Source organism: Mobula birostris, chromosome 2 (assembly GCF_030028105.1).
Source record: "Mobula birostris isolate sMobBir1 chromosome 2, sMobBir1.hap1, whole genome shotgun sequence".
NCBI classification, from domain to species: Eukaryota; Metazoa; Chordata; class Chondrichthyes; order Myliobatiformes; family Myliobatidae; genus Mobula; species Mobula birostris.
The window spans coordinates 151,639,884-151,653,978 of NC_092371.1; positions in this window are offsets into that span (position 1 = coordinate 151,639,884).

Consider the following 14,095-nt stretch of genomic DNA (forward strand, 5'->3'; position numbering starts at 1 on the left):
AATAAAACAGAATGAAAGGTTAATAGTATATTTAACCAAGCTAAATTTTCCAAAATACTAATTAATAATGTCATAAGTAATTAAACCCTCCCAAATATACATATATAAAAAGAAGCCCTATTAGTAGGAAAATACTACCAATTAGTTAATTAAGAAAGAAACAAAAAAACATCAAACCAGGTATTAGGTTAAAGGATCCAAATCCCTTCATCTTCTTTTCTCAGTCGAATGTCCGAATAACCATTTAAACAGTCATATTTGAACCAAAAATCTTCTTTCCAAAAGAAAACCAATAATATGAAATAATGAACAAATCCCCTTATCTTCTTTTATTAGTCTCTCAATGGAATATCTAAGTAACCTTCATAAATCTTTTTTCCGAAATGTGAATAATATTCAGATAACCAAACAACCTTTCAGATAGTTCATTCAGAGGTGGAGTCGATAGCGGCGGCAGGTATAGTCTGAACGAAGTCCAGTGTGGTTTTTGGAACAAAAAATGTATGAGGAGGGGAGTTAGGAGGAAAAACTTTAATTTTTGTTGGGTAACGCAGAGAAGGAAACAGTTTCTTATCATATACTTGTTTCATTACCAAAGCAAATCTTGATCTTTGTTCCATTACCTCCCTTGGATAATCTTCATAAAAACGGAGCTCAGACTCCTTAAGTCTAAAAACTCTCTCTTATCTTGCCTGTCGCATTATTTGATCTTTAATTTTAAAGTGATGAAAACAAACCAGAACAAATCTTTGTTTATTTGGATCCTTAAATTTCAAAGGAAACGCTCTGTGTGCTCTTTCTATAGCAGGTGGCTGTGGAAAAAATGGTAGGAAATAAAGTATGAAAAAGCTTACCAAAGTAAGTAGTTAAATCTCCATCTTCAGCTCCTTCTTGCAGACCAACAATTCGTATATTCTTTCGGCAAGACCTAGTTTCCAGGTCTATAATCTTATTTTGATATCTATCCAAACGGATTGTAGCTTCAAACAATTTTTGCTTAGTTATCTTCAATTCCTCTTCACGTGTAATAACTTGTGTTTCCACGTCTTTAAGTTTTCCCAGAAATGACTTTATTTTATTACTATTCTTTTCCAGTTGGTCTTTAATTGACCCATTCTGATCTTTAATTGAATTCAGTGTCCGAACGATATCTTCAGCCCATGGTAGCATTTCATCAGATCTTTCTTTTGGCATCTTTCCTTTTCCATTACCTTTGTCATAGGTTCAGACAGGTTCTTCCTACTCCTGATAGGCATAGACATATTATTCCCCCTCAAGAATCAGCAAATAAAAATTTTAAATTCGAAGTTTAAACTTGGGGGAGAGAAAGAAAACTAAGAGCAGCACAAAATTGTTGCTACTCCATTGGCAGACAGGGGTGGTCTCCTGCCCAGAAAATTATAGACCAGTGAGTCTTACCTCAGCAGCTGGTAGTTGATGGAGGAGATCCTGAGAGGCAGGATTTATGAACATTTGGAGAGGTATAATATAATTAGGGATAGTCAGCATGGCTTTGTCAAGGGCAGGTCGTGCCTTACGAGCCTGATTGAATTTTTTGAGGATGGGACTAAACTCATTGTTGAAGGAAGAGCAGTAGATGTAGTGTATATGGATTTCAGCAAGGCATTTGATAAGGTACCCCATGCAAAGCTTATTGAGAAAGTAAGGAGGCATGGGATCCAAGGGGACATTGCTTTGTGCATCCAGAACTGGCTTGCCCACAGAAGGCAAAGAGTGGTTGTAGACAGGTCATATTCTGCATGGAGTTCGGTCACCAGTGGAGTGCCTCAGGGATCTGTTCTGGGACCCTTACTCTTTGTGATTTTTATAAATGACCTGGATGAGGAACTGGAGGGATGGGTTAGTAAGTTTGCTGATGACACCAAGGTTGGGGGTGTTGTGGATCTTCTGGAGGGTTGTCAGAGGTTACAGCGGGACATAGATAGGATGCAAAACTGGGCTGAGAAGTGGCAAATGGAGTTCAACCCAGATAAGTGTGGTGGTTCATTTTGGTAGGTCAACTATAATGGCAGAATATAGTATTAACGGTAAGACTCTTGGCAGTGTGGAGGATCAAAGAGATCTTAGGGTCCGAGTCCTTAGGACGTTCAAAGCAGCTGCGCAGGTTGACTCTGTGGTTAAGGAGGCGTATGGTGTATTGGCCTTCATCAATCATGGAATTGAATTTAGGAGCCAAGAGGTAATGTTGCAACTATATAGAACCCTGGTCACACCCCACTTGAAGTACTGTGCTCAGTTCAGGTCACCTCACTACAGGAAGGATGTGGAAGCCAGAGAAAAGATGCAGAGGAGATTTACAAGGATGTTGCCTGGACTTGGGAGCATGCCTTATGAAAATAGGTTGAGTGAACTCGGCCTTTTCTCCTTGGAACAACAGAGGATGAGAGGTGACCTGATAGAGGTGTATAAGATGATGAGAGGCATTGATCGTGTGGATTTTTCCTCAGGCTGAAATGGTTGCCACAAGAGGACACAGGTTTAAGGTGCTGGGGAGTAGGTACAGAGGAGATGGCAGGGGTAAGTTTTTTACTCAGAGAGTGGTGAGTGCCTGGAATGGGCTGCCAGCAGCGGTGTGGAGGCAGATATGATAGGGTCTTTTAGGAAACTTTTGGATAAGTACATGGAGCTTAGAAGAATATAGGGCTATTGGTAAGCCTAGTAATTTCTAAGGTAGGGACATGTTCGGCACAACTTTGTGGGCTGAAGAGCCTGTATTGTGCTGTAGGTTTTTTATGTTTCAATGTTTCTGTATGGTGGCGTACTGACAAGGACCAAGGTTTATGTAAATCCACCATCTGTGACCATTGCAAGCTCTTGATATTGCACTTTAAGAATATGTATTTCAACAGTGTTGCTCTCCTGGTCTAAGAGATGCTTATAATTGCCATACTTTCCACGTCATAGGAAAATGCTCCTAGCGCCATCAACTTTGCCCTGAAAGCCTTGGAGCCAAAAAAAATCACTCTTCATTGTTCTGAGCAAAATTGTACATATCTGTTTGATGCAACTTTAACCTCTAAATGAAATATATTCATTTACAGCAATAGAACATTTCCCATCAATACCAAAAAAATATTCAAGTTCAGGAGAAATTGACAAGCATTTATTCATTATACTATTAAATTAATGGAATAAAAATTTCTTGGCAGGTGGCCATAGGAATAGATGACATGTCGCGATTATGTAGTTGGTGCAGGAGTATAATTGCTTAATTGCTTTGGTAAGTCCATTCCCAGACCAATCTTTGACCTGAAGTCAAACAACTGGCACAACATCATGTAGATTTGATTCCTGTCTTACTGATAATTAGGACTTGTAGATGTGTTGTTGAGGAAGTATTAATATTAATTACTGAAACAATTCTGGTCACTGTTTCATTGGTGTGTGGGAATGAATGTCAGAACATTTGAGTTGAAGGTGCTCGGCTTGACTGGAGAAGTTGATTTCTGCCAGACTGTGACACACATGGCATCTGTAGATCCTTTAGAATGGGGTAATATTTGGTGAAACCATTTATCATACTGTTTTCTTCACATCTATCCTGCTGTGCCCCACTATGATGGTAACCTATGATGGTAAGAGAGACAGAGGGTGTAAAGTGAGGGTAGAAGCAAAAAGTACTAAGGAGAAAAGTAAAAGTGGCAGGCCGACAAATCCAGGGCAAGCATTAAAAAGGGCCACTTTTCAACATAATTGTATAAGGGCTAAGAGAGTTGTAAAAGAGTGCCTGAAGGCTTTGCGTGTCAATGCAAGGAGCATTTGTAACAAGGTGGATGAATTGAATGTGCAAATTGTTATTAATGATTACGATATAGTTGGGATCACAGAGACATGGCTCCAGGGTGACCAAGGATGGGAGCTCAATGTTCAGGGATATTCAATATTCAGGAGGGATAGAAATGAAGGAAGGGGAGGTGAGGTGGCATTGCTGGTGAAAGATGAGATTAACGCAATAGAAAGGAAGGACATAAGCCGGGAAGATGTGGAATCGATATGGGTAGAGCTGCATAACACTAAGGGGCAGAAAGCGCTGGTGGGAGTTATTTACAGGCCACCTAACAGTAGTAGTGAGGTCGGAGATGGTATTAAACAGGAAATTAGAAATGTGTGCAATAAAGGAACAGCAGTTATAATGGGTGACTTCAATCTACATGTAGATTGGGTGAACCAAATTGGTAAAGGTGCTGAGGAAGACGATTTTTTGGAATGTATGCAGAATGGTTTTTTGAACCAACATGTCGAAGAACCAACTAGAGAGCAGGCTATTCTGGACTGGGTTTTGAGCAATGAGGAAGGGTTAATTAGCAATCTTGTCGTGAGAGGCCCCTTGGGTAAGAGTGACCATAATATGGTCGAATTCTTCATTAAGATGGACAGCGACATAGTTAATTCAGAAACAAAGGTTCTGAACTTAAAGAGGGGTAACTTTGAAGGTATGAGACGTGAATTAGCTAAGATAGACTGGCAAATGACACTTAAAGGATTGATGATGGATATGCAATGGCAAGCATTTAAAGATTGCATGGATGAACTACAACAATTGTTCATCCCAGTTTGGCAAAAGAATAAATCAAGGAAGGTAGTGCACCCGTGGCTGACAAGAGAAATTGGGGATAGTATCAATTCCAAAGAAGAAGCATACAAATTAGCCAGAAAAAGTGGCTCACCTGAGGACTGGGAGAAATTCAGAGTTCAGCAGAGGAGGGCAAAGGGCTTAATTAGGAAGGGGAAAAAGGATTATGAGAGAAAACTGGCAGGGAACATAAAAAACTGACTGTAAAAGCTTTTATAGATATGTAAAAAGGAAAAGACTGGTAAAGACAAGTGTAGGTCCCCTACAGACAGAAACAGGTGAATTGATTATGGAGAGCAAGGACATGGCAGACCAATTGAATAATTACTTTGGTTCTGTCTTCACTAAGGAGGACATAAATAATCTTCCAGAAATAGTAGGGGACAGAGGGTCCAGTGAGATGGAGGAACTGAGCGAAATACATGTTAGTAGGGAAATGGTGTTGGGTAAATTGAAGGGATTAAAGGCAGATAAATCCCCAGGGCCAGATGGTCTGCATCCCAGAGTGCTTAAGGAAGTAGCCCAAGAAATAGTGGATGCATTAGTGATAATTTTTCAAAACTCGTTAGATTCTGGACTAGTTCTTGAGGATTGGAGGGTGGCTAATGTAACCCCACTTTTTAAAAAAGGAGGGAGAGACAAACCGGGGAATTATAGACCGGTTAGCCTAACGTCGGTGGTGGGGAAACTGCTGGAGTCAGTTATCAAAGATGTGATAACAGCACATTTGGAAAGCGGTGAAATCATCGGAGAAAGTCAGCATGGATTTGTGAAAGGAAAATCATGTCTGACGAATCTCATAGAATTTTTTGAGGATGTAACTAGTAGAGTGGATAGGGGAGAACCAGTGGATGTGGTATATTTGGATTTTCAAAAGGCTTTTGACAAGGTCCCACACAGCAGATTAGTGTGCAAACTTAAAGCACACGGTATTGGGGGTAAGGTATTGATGTGGATAGAGAATTGGTTAGCAGACAGGAAGCAAAGAGTGGGAATAAACGGGACCTTTTCAGAATGGCAGGCAGTGACTAGTGGGGTACCGCAAGGCTCAGTGCTGGGACCCCAGTTGTTTACAATATATATTAATGACTTGGATGAGGGAATTAAATGCAGCATCTCCAAGTTTGCGGATGACATGAAGCTGGGCGGCAGTGTTAGCTGTGAGGAGGATGCTAAGAGGATGCAGGGTGACTTGGCTAGGTTGGGTGCGTGGGCAAATTCATGGCAGATGCAATTTAATGTGGATAAATGTGAAGTTATCCACTTTGGTGGCAAAAATAGGAAAACAGATTATTATCTGAATGGTGGCCAATTAGGAAAAGAGGAGGTGCAACGAGACCTGGGTGTCATTATACACCAGTCATTGAAAGTGGACATGCAGGTACAGCAGGCGGTGAAAAAGGCGAATGGTATGCTGGCATTTATAGCAAGAGGATTCGAGTACAGGAGCAGGGAGGTACTACTGCAGTTGTACAAGGCCTTGGTGAGGCCACACCTGGAGTATTGTGTGCAGTTTTGGTCCCCTAATCTGAGGAAAGACATCCTTGCCATAGAGGGAGTACAAAGAAGGTTCACCAGATTGATTCCTGGGATGGCAGGACTTTCATATGAAGAAAGACTGGATGAACTAGGCTTGTACTCGTTGGAATTTAGAAGATTGAGGGGGGGATCTGATTGCAACGTATAAAATCCTAAAGGGATTGGACAGGCTAGATGCAGGAAGATTGTTCCCGATGTTGGGCAAGTCCAGAACAAGGGGTCACGGTTTGAGGATAAAGGCGAAGCCTTTTAGGACTGAGATTAGGAAAAACTTCTTCACGCAGAGAGTAGTGAATCTGTGGAATTCTCTGCCACAGGAAACAGTTGAGGCCAGTTCATTGGCTATAATTAAGAGGGAGTTAGATATGGCCCTTGTGGCTAGGGGGATCAGTGGGTATGGAGGGAAGACTGATGCAGGGTTCTGAGTTGGATGATCAGCCATGATCATAATAAATGGTGGTGCAGGCTCGAAGAGCCGAATGGGCTACTCCTGCACCTATTTTCTATGTTTCTATGTTTCTATCTCCCTGTAACTCGAGCTTAAACCTCCCCACTCTACCCCTCACTCTGTGCAGTACTAGCAAACCTTCCCGCTACAATATTAGTCACCCTGCAGATCTGGTGCAGCCTGTCCCTTCTGTAAAGGTACCCCATTCCCTTCCAGGGAGCCCAATGATCCAAAAATCTGAAGCCCTTCCTCCTCCGCCATCTCCTTAGCCACGTGTTATTTATTCAGCAATACAGTGCTAATTAGGGCCTTTGAGCTATGCTGTCCCAGCAACCCCACAACCACAATTAACCCTAAACTAATCACAGAACAATTTCCAATGAAGTGAAATTGAACTATATGATCTTCCTATTTCTGGCCTCACTACCACATGTCACAGGTAGTAATCTTGAGATGACAACCCTGGAGGTCCTGTGCTCTGTCTTAGCACCTCACTCCCTGAACTCACTTTGCAGGACCTTGTCACCATCCTTCCCATATCAATTTTACTGATGTGGACCACGACCTCTGGCTGCTCAGCCTTCTACTTCAGAATGCTGTGACCTGATCTGACATGTCTCTGACCCTGGCACCCAGGGGGCAACATACCATCTGGAAATCTTATTGTTGTTCACAGTATCTCCTTGCAACACACATAAAAGTTGCTGGTGAATGCAGCAGGCCAGGCAGCATCTCTAGGAAGAGGTGCAGTCGACGTTTCAGACCGAGACCCTTCGTCAGGACTAACTGAAGGAAGAATGAGTAAAGTTGGAGGGGGACGGGAGATCCAAAATGATAGGAGAAGACAGGAGGGGGTGGGATGGAGCCAAGAGCTGGACAGGTGATAGGCAAAAGGGATACGAGAGGATCATGGGACAGGAGGTCCGGGAAGAAAGACAAGGAGTGGGGGGAGGACCCAGAGGATGACCCAGAGAGGTTGTTCACAGTCTCTCCTTTCTGCTTCCCCAACCAATGAATCCTTTATCACTGCAGCTTGCCTCCTTTCCCTTATTCTTTTCTGAGCCACAGAGCCAAACTCATAGTCAGAGACCTTACCGCTGTGGCTTTCCTCCGCTGGGTAACCCCTCACACCCCACCCCACCTCAACAGTATTCAAAATGGCACGCCTATTGTTGAGGGGAATGGCTACAGGAGTGCTCTGCATTAGCTGCCTTTACCACTTCCCCCTCCTGATGGTCACACAGTTATCTGTGTCCAGAACATTAGGCGTAACTACCTTCCTGTATATCCTGTCTATCAACCTATCAGTCTCCTGAATCATCCAGTTCCAGCTCCAACTCCTTATCATGGTCTACTAGAAGATGCAGCTGGATGCACTCCTTGGAGGCGTAGTCATCAAGGACACTGGAAATCTCCCTGCCTTCCCATAACCTGCAACAGGAACATTCCACAATCCTATCTGGCATCATTGCTACTCTAAATATACAAAAAAAAGAAAGAAAATAACAAAAAAATCTACCTGTGGTCTACGTGTCTCCTCGCCAAAGCCTCGATGAGCCAAAGTCTGAACTTTCCACGCTAATACTGGCCTATTCCAACAATGTAAGCTCTCACAGTGGCCTAACTTAAACCTAACAACTTCTTATTGAATTTTGCCAAGTGCTTAATTATGCACAATCCAATGATTTATAGTGAATAAGATTGATCCTTGATTCCTGTCGAGTTTTACTTTGATTATCTCAGGAGCTATAGCTTTGGATACAAATCATATCAGTGGATGCTCTTACAAATTTCATCCAGTGAAGGCATGGGAGTCACAATGTTAACTCAGCATTAGTTAAAATGGACCCAACAGAACAAGTCCTTGGAAGTTTAATGATAAAACCCCACCTCAGGCAGGTGATCATTAAACAATGCACAGGCTGTAATCACCCTGGAAACAATTTCTCTTCCCTAGCTTCCAACTTTTACCTGGGTCATGTGCATGACCTTCGATGTGAGAATCATTCCCACACCATTATGTCACACCACCCTCACGGACTTAGACATTCCATTCCTGTTCCCAATACTCTCCCTTTCTCATTCTTTTGTCCAGAACTGGATGTGCGTTCTTTGGTGATGGAGGGTACAAAGATTTTTTCTTGTGAAATGCTGTCTTAGTTGTCCCATTGGCTCTCTAATTCACTCAAATAGGTACAATCCATTCTCAAGGCAGTAGGTTAAGAGAGGCTTTCCAACCATATTCCAGTGATCCCTCTCTTTTTTTTTGCTCCTTACACTATAGTAATTTTCTGAACTTTATTTGGATAATTGAGTCCTAGATCTGCAATAATTTACATCCTTCTGAAATCTGCCTACAAATTTCAACCCCAACCCTCCCATTTTCTGGTCAACTGACTATGGCATTCAGACAGAAGCATCATGGTTGCTATTCTTTTCCATAATTTTAATTAAAGTAGAATTCTCAAAGGGCAGAAACAGTGTATTTGATTGGTACTGCTGGTATACAGGTTTACATTTTTGTTCCTGATTTTTACTGATTACATTACGACTAAGAATGATTAATTCCCATTTCTGTCCTTATCTAGGTCAGCATTCTGTTCTTGACACAATATCATTGCCCTGTTTTGCTGTTTGTATCTGTAGCTCAAAATCCCTTTTGGATCTGCTCCATACGCTCACATACTTCTAAATTCCATCCGCTGTGGTTTAATTTTCAGTGCTTCCCAATCCTATTGCTCTCCAGTCCTGGACATCTGTTTCCAGTGAATTTTGTCTCCAAGACCATGAGTGGATCCTGATGTTTTCATATTTAGAGTTATAGTGTCATAAAGTAATAGAACAGGGAATCAGGAGGTGATTCAGCCCAACTATTCCTTGCTAAACAAGATTCCTAGTTAAGCTAGTTCAACTGGCCCGCATGTGGCCTGCCAATATCTCTCTAAGCTATTCCTAGCCATATAGCTATCCAAGTACTTTTTGAACGTTTTTGAGTTACCTGCCTCAGCCACTTCCTAATTTCGGTAAATTGATTTATTATTACCATAACTACTGAGGTATAGGGAAAACCCTGTCTTGCTTCTGTTCATACCTATCAATTTATTAAAACAGAGTACATTGAGAAGGTAGTGGAAGGCAAAGCAACAACAGAGTGCAGTAGAAAATGTTACAGTGCAGATAAAGTACTGTGCGGGTAGGAAATAAGGTGCAAGGTACCAGGTAGATTGTGAGATCAAGAAACAATCTTATCATGCTAGGGACCATGTAAATGTCTTATCAGTCCAGTAGTATTGGAAGAACTTGGCAGCAGTGAACAACACAATCGAGGGTGACATCCTCAGATGGTTCACAAAACTGCTACTTTCATGTCTTTTCCATCATCTTTTTCTTTCAAACATGGTTTTGCTACTGTTGGAGCCAGTGATACAGAGTTTGGTGGTGTGTTTTCGAGTGATTGAGTGATCTGGTTCTTTGCTGCCTGAGAGGATTCCGTGAGGCTTTGAGTGCCCCCGAGGCCAAAAAGCCTGGAGGCAAGTCACAAGCCCATGATTGACTCAATTTCTCACCAATCTCATTGATTAAAGTGCAAAGGAAGATTGAAATCATTGTGGTGAGTGGGTGTTCAGTGCTGTCTACTAGCCTCTCGCTCGCTGTACCAGAGGAAGATGACAAACACCGAGATGAATTGCACATGCTTGGACTCTTTAGATTTTGTGTTTACATTCGGTGCTCTTCACTCTTTTTTTATTGTTGCGATTGCCTAATTTTTTTGCATGTGAGGAGAGGGGTGTTTTTCTTTGAACAGGTTTCATGGTTTTCCTTGTTTTGTGACTGTCTGTGGGGAAAACGAATCTCAGGGTTGTATACTGCACACAGACTTAAACATTCATTGAAGCTTTGAGTCTTTGAACAGCAGGATAGAGCTGTTTTTGAGCCTGATGGCATACACTTTCAGGCTTCAGATTCTTCTGTCCAATGGGATTACACTGGCTGTTTTACCGAGACAACAAGAAGTGCAGGCAGAATCAAAGGAGGAAAAGCTGGTTTCCCTGTTGCACTGAGCAACACTCTGCAGTTGTCATGCCAAGCTGCATTGGATAAGGTGTTTTCTATGAGTATTGATAAAAATTGGTGAGGGTTAATGGGGTCATGCAAAATTTCTTTAGTCTCCTGAGGAAGTCAAGGTGCTGGAGAGTGTGACATCAATGTGATTGGACTAGGACAGGCTAATGTGGATGTTCACTTCTAAAGGCTCAACAGGTTCAAAGATCCATTTTGTTATGCATGCAGAATACATCTCTGAAATTTATCTTCTCCAATAGCCACAGAATACAGAAAACCATATAAGTAGATTAAAGAAAGACATCAAATCCCCCGCATGAAAAGACAAAGAAACAAAAACTCGCAAACCCCAAACACTCCCACCACTTCCTCACACAAAAGCTAACAGATCACCAAACCTTCAGCCCGCCAATCCACAACAAGAAAAAGTTGGCGAGAACACAAAAAAAATCATAAAACTAAAAGAGTCCGATATGAACCATAAATCTCAAAATTTGGTTAACACCTCAGAGAGCATCGGGACCCAGTAACCCCTCTGACGGCAGCAACTTGGACCAGCGTCCGCTCCGGGGGCAGCGTCCCGAACTAGCGTCCGCTCCGAGGGCAGCGACCCGAACCAGCGGCCCCTCCGAGGGCAACGACCCGAACCAGCGGCCCCTCCGAGGGCAGCGACCTGAACCATTTGTCCCTCCAAGGGCAGCGTCCCGAACCAGCGTCCGCTCCGAGAGCAGCGACCTGAACCAGCGGCCCCTCTGAGGGCAGCAACCCGAACCAGCGTCCTCTCCGAGAGCAGCGACCCGAACCAGCTGCCCCTCTGAGGGCAGCGACCAGAACCAGCGTCCGCTCTGAGGGCAGCGACCCGAACCAGCGGCCCCTCTGAGGGCAGCGACCCGAACCAGCGTCCGGTCTGAGGGCAGTGACCCGAACCAGCGGCCGCTCCGAGGGCAGTGACCCGAACCAGCGGCCCCTCTGAGCAAAGCGTCCCCAACCAGCGTCCCCTCCAAGGGCAGTGTCTCGAACTAATAGCCTCTTGAACAGCAGCGACTCAAACCAGTATCCACTCCGAGGGCAGCGACCCGAACCAGCGGCCCCTACGAGGGCAGCGACCTGAACCATTTGTCCCTCCGAGGGCAGCGACCCGAACCAGCAGCCCCTCCGAGGGCAGCGACCCGAACCAGCGGCCCCTCTGAGGGCAGCGACCCGAACCAGCGTCCGCTCTGAGGGCAGCGACCTGAACCAGCGGTCCCTCTGAGGGCAGCGACCCGAACCAGCGTCCTCTCCGAGAGCAGCGACCTGAACCAGCGGCCTCTCTGAGAGCAGCGACCCGAACCAGCGGCCCCTCTGAGGGCAGCGACCCCAACCAGCGTCTGCTCTGAGGGCAGCGACCTGAACCAGCGTCTGCTCCGAGGGCAGCGACCCGAATCAGTGGCCCCTCTGAGGGCAGCGGCCCCTCCAAGGGCAGCGACCTGAACTAGCGTCTGCTCCGAGGGCAGCGACCCGAACCAGCGTCCGCTCCGAGGGCAGCGACCCGAACCAGCGTCCGCTCCGAGGGCAGCGACCCGAACCAGCGGCCGCTCCGAGGGCATCGTCCCGAACCAGCGGCCCCTCCGAGGGCAGTGTCCCGAACCAGCGGCCGCTCCGAGGGCAGCGACCCGAACCAGCGGCCCCTCCGAGGGCAGCGACCCGAACCAGCGGCCGCTCCGAGGGCAGCGACCCGAACCAGCGGCCCCTCCGAGGGCAGCGACCTGAACCAGAGGCCCCTCCGAAGGCAGCGACCCAAGCCAGCGTCCGCTCCGAGGGCAGCGACCCCAACCAACAGCCCCTCCGAGGGCAGCGACCCGAACCAGCGTCCTCTCCGAGGCCAGCGAACCGAACCATTTGTCCCTCCCAGGGCAGCGACCCGAACCAGCGGCCCCTCCGAGGGCAGCGACTCCAACCAGTGTCTGCTCCGAGGGCAGCGACCCGAACCAGCGGACGCTCCGAGGGCAGCGACTCCAACCAGTGTCTGCTCCGAGGGCAGCGACCCGAACCAGCGGACGCTCCGAGGGCAGCGACCCGAGCCAGCGGACGCTCCGAGGGCAGCGACCCGAACCAGCGGACGCTCCGAGGGCAGCGTCCCGAACCAGCGGCCCCTCCGAGGGCAGCGTCCCGAACCAGCGGCCGCTCCGAGGGCAGCGACCCGAACCAGCGGCCCCTCCGAGGGCAGCGACCCGAACCAGCGGCCGCTCCGAGGGCAGCGTCCCGAACCAGCGGCCCCTCCGAGGGCAGCGACCCGAACCAGCGGCCGCTCCGAGGGCAGCGACCCGAACCAGCGGCCGCTCCGAGGGCAGCGACCCGAACCAGCGGCCCCTCCGAGGGCAGCGACCCGAACCAGCGGCCCCTCCGAGGGCAGCGACCCGAACCAGCGGCCGCTCCGAGGGCAGCGACCCAAACCAGCGGCCCCTCCGAGGGCAGCGACCCGAACCAGCGGCCGCTCCGAGGGCAGCGACCCAAACCAGCGGCCGCTCCGAGGGCAGCGACCCGAACCAGAGGCCCCTCCGAGGGCAGCGACCCGAACCAGCGTCCGCTCCGAGGGCAGCGACCCCAACCAACGGTCCCTCCGAGGGCAGCGACCCGAACCAGCATCCGCTCCGAGGGCAGCGACCCGAACCAGCGTCCGCTCTGAGGGCAGCGACCTGAACCAGCGTCCGCTCCGAGGGCAGCGACCTGAACCAGCGGACGCTCCGAGGGCAGCGACCCGAACCAGCGGCCGCTCCGAGGGCAGCGACCCGAACCAGCGGCCCCTCCGAGGGCAGCGACCCGAACCAGCGGCCGCTCCGAGGGCAGCGACCCGAACCAGAGGCCCCTCCGAGGGCAGCGACCCGAGCCAGCGTCCGCTCCGAGGGCAGCGACCCGAACCAGCGTCCGCTCCGCGGGCAGCGACCCGAACCAGCGTCCGCTCCGAGGGCAGCGACCTGAACCAGCGGCCGCTCCGAGGGCAGCGACCTGAACCAGAGGCCCCTCCGAGGGCAGCGACCCGAGCCAGCGTCCCCTCCGAGGCCAGCGACCCGAACCATTTGTCCCTCCCAGGGCAGCGACCCGAACCAGCGGCCCCTCCGAGGGCAGCGACCTGAACCAGCGGCCGCTCCGAGGGCAGCGACCCAAACCAGCGGCCGCTCCGAGGGCAGCGACCCGAACCAGCGTCCCCTCCGAGGCCAGCGACCCGAACCATTTGTCCCTCCCAGGGCAGCGACCCGAACCAGCGGCCCCTCCGAGGGCAGCGACCTGAACCAGCGGCCGCTCCGAGGGCAGCGACCCAAACCAGCGGCCGCTCCGAGGGCAGCGACCCGAACCAGCAGCCCCTCCGAGGGCAGCGACCCGAACCAGAGGCCCCTCCGAGGGCAGCGACCTGAACCAGCGTCCGCTCCGAGGGCAGCGACCCCAACCAACGGTCTCTCCGAGGGCAGCGACCC